This window comes from Hipposideros armiger, unplaced genomic scaffold (genome assembly GCF_001890085.2).
Source record: "Hipposideros armiger isolate ML-2016 unplaced genomic scaffold, ASM189008v1 scaffold_173, whole genome shotgun sequence".
Classification (NCBI taxonomy): domain Eukaryota; kingdom Metazoa; phylum Chordata; class Mammalia; order Chiroptera; family Hipposideridae; genus Hipposideros; species Hipposideros armiger.
The window spans coordinates 2,934,570-2,937,724 of NW_017731523.1; the positions used below are offsets into that span (position 1 = coordinate 2,934,570).

At 44.8% G+C, this 3,155-nt stretch overlaps 1 protein-coding gene across 1 annotated transcript in view; it reads right to left on the reverse strand.

Moving 5' to 3' along the window:
• Positions 1 to 144, reverse strand: part of ZNF24 (zinc finger protein 24) — a 32,237-nt gene extending 32,093 nt beyond the window's left edge. The window contains exon 1 of the mRNA XM_019652069.1: positions 56 to 144. The gene's annotated coding sequence lies outside the window, so the exon portion shown is untranslated. The remainder of the gene's footprint in view (positions 1 to 55) is intronic.
• Between the last annotated feature and the right edge of the window lie 3,011 nt (positions 145 to 3,155).

Here is a 3,155-nt window from a genome sequence, read left to right on the forward strand (position 1 = left end):
TTGACGGACGCCTCTCCCCGCGGCCTAGCAGCGGAGAAGAGGTCTCGGCTCTCACCTCGGGACCGGGAAAGACGACCCGCAGTATCTGGGAGAAACCCGGGAAGCGCCAGGCTGGAAGCTGCTTCCGGTCCCCGCAGCGGGTTGGGGGCGGGGCCCGGGAGAGCGCGGCGGTTGCCCAGGAGACGAGCTGCCGCCGTCTCAGGCTTTCTGAAAGGCCGCTGCTGAGCTAGGGGAAGGGGATAACCTCGATGGGTGGGCATCCACCTGTTCCGCATCCCGGTTCAAATAAGCCAGCATTGTTATTTCTCGGAGTACTTTTACTAACATTGTTAACTTTACTCTTTCAGTCACCCAGTAAGGCTATTTCTATTTCACAGGAAATAAAACCAAGGATTTTGTGACCTGCCCATGGTCACAGAGAGCGGAGGCGACTCCTGTGCTTGCTACCGCTAAGCACAACTTCCCTGTAGCACCATCCCTCCTACCGAGGTTGGGTATGCTCCAAATATTGAAGTTTTAAAGGAACAGGTGTCCTCGCCCCAGCCCCTCCGCTATGTTTTCACAAGAGAACCTAATGGCCCTTTAAAAAGGAGAGAACCTGCTCACACATATTTTGGGACTAATATATATGTATCTATTTCCTCAGAATCTTAAGAAAATTTTAAAATAAATTTGAGGCTGAATGAGCTAGAAAGCCACAGCCCCACATATTGTCTTCCTTCTCCACCCACTTTCCCCAGGAACTCTTGGAAATATACTTGTAGAGGGAAGTGGGGAATTAGATAGGGAGAAGACAGAGATGCTTGAAAACCACTTGCTAATTAATAGACAATAATAACAAGAAAAAACTCTTTTGGGGGGCCAGCCGAGTGGCTCGTTGGTTAAGAGTTGGCTTGGGAACTGGAGCTCTGAGCAGCAGGGCCCCAATTCGGATCCCACATGGGCCTGTGACGCTGCGCTCTCTACAGCTAAGATGGTGAACAACAGCTTGACCTGGAGGTGGGCTGCCATGAATCGCCGTCGACGGCATAGTCTGCAGCCCCTGCTGCAAGTAGGCTGCAGTGAGCTACAGTGTATGGCCGGCAGCCAGCGTGAGCTGCCATGAGCCTCCGTGAGCGGCTGTCCAATGGCTGGCAACCTATCTGCCTCAGCCAGGAAAAGCACAGTGATCACAATACCAACGTGGGCCAGTGAAGCAACGTCCTCCACAACTAGACAAGAAAAAAAGGACAGCAACTTGTCTGTTCCCCTTCCCCAATTCCCCAGCGCTGTTCATTCCCCCAATTCCCCAATAAAATAAAATAAAAAATAAAAAAACACCAAAAACTCTTGGTATGACCAAAAAAAAAAAAAGTATGTTAGTGCTGGAGTCTGAAGTGATGAGAAAAAAAGGCTGGTTTAGTCCGCCTACACCAGACTTAAGGGTTTAGGAGAGAAACTTGCATCTTAATGAACTTAAAATGACATTAAATTTGAAAAAACTCTTGTTTCAACAGGGGCTTTCACTGGATAAGACTTGTTGCTGAGGCAAGTGCTAACACAAATTGTAGAAGGAAATGTGTTTACATTGATGGTGGGTAGGTCAAATGACTCAAGGCAATGAGGAATCGGAAACAATTCTTCAAGGGCAATGCTGCCAATGGTGTGAAATCTTAGAAGGTGGTTTAAGGAGAAAATGGATGGTAGTCGAAAGCTGCAAGGAGAATAAGGAACTGTGAAAAGCCATAGGATTTGGCAAGAGGTGAATTCATGGGTTCTGATCCACCAAATAGCCAGATCCGAAAAGCTAAAGTTTTGTTGTTTTTCTTTAAAGAGCAAATGTAAAAGATTGCTTATAAAAATTTCACAATAAGTGAGATAATGGGCAGGGTTTTTTTTGTTTGCTTTTGGGGGTAGATTGGAAAGAAATTAGCAGGAACAGGGTCCCAGCAGAGATAGCACCTGCTGTATACCACCAGATGCATGGTAAACATGGGGAATTGAAAAGTAACATACTGATTCTGGTTCTTTAGTAACTGATAGATTAATTAAGGAGGAGGGTGTGTAAATTAACTATTCCAAACCAAGTGGCAGATGCTCTGATAGAGCTGTCTACAGGATGCTATAAAAGCCCCCAAAAAGGAAGGTGTTGGGGATAGGGGTGGATAGGCTGGGATTGGAGGTGATGGGGAAAACTGAGTGTTGATGCGTTTCTAACTGAGGGACCAGCGTGCAATGTTTAGTTTGCTGGATTGAGAGATGGCTGGCCTTGAGTGGCAGAGGATGAGGATGAAGAAGTAAACGGGTCTAATTTGTGAACTAAAATTTTAAGCAGGATCTTGAGTAAGTGGCACAAGCATGTCTGCTATTCAGATCGAATTCTCTGATGGCAGCAAGAAGAATGAGTTTGATGGGAGACAAAACTCAAGGCAGGGTGACCAGCTCTGAAACTATTCCAAGGATCCAGGCTGCAACTAATGAAGGTCTGAACTAATACAGAGGGAGCGAGGATGAAGGCAGATTCAGGGAACCATTGGGAGGCTGGTGCTTGCTTGGATGGTAGACTGATAGTTGATTGGGTAGATAGTGTGTCATTCAGAGAAGTATAAAAAAACCACTATGTGTATGTTTGACAGTGGCTTATATGGACACTTGGAGGGATTTTTTGATAGACTGAACCTGAGGCTAAATAAGATTCAATAATCAATACCCTTGTACATAATTGGACATTTTGTGAGATTATGGGAAAGTAAACGTGCTCTATATCTGAATGCTTTCCTTATGTGAGTATTTAAACTCCTTATGAATTTCATAAATCACTTATAAACACAGTGAAGGAGGAGAGCAAGCACTCTATAACGACATTTTAGAGACATTCACTCCTTGACCTTCTATTCTCCTTCATCACTATATTCCTTCACTTAGTTAGAAGCTTTTAGGGATGCGTATACAGCCCTGGGGAGCAGGACTTGGTGATAGGATAGGGGTAGGGACTGCTCTTGTCCATTCTACGTCTGTTTAACTTTAAAAAGTATGCATATTATAACATCAATTATTGAGAATAAACTATAGCTGTACCTTTCATTCCTTTTTAAGCCTGCTATTAATATATTGAGGCTTCTGCCCTTACCCCTTCACTTGCCTTCCCTATTGCTAAATCTAATTCACATACTAGG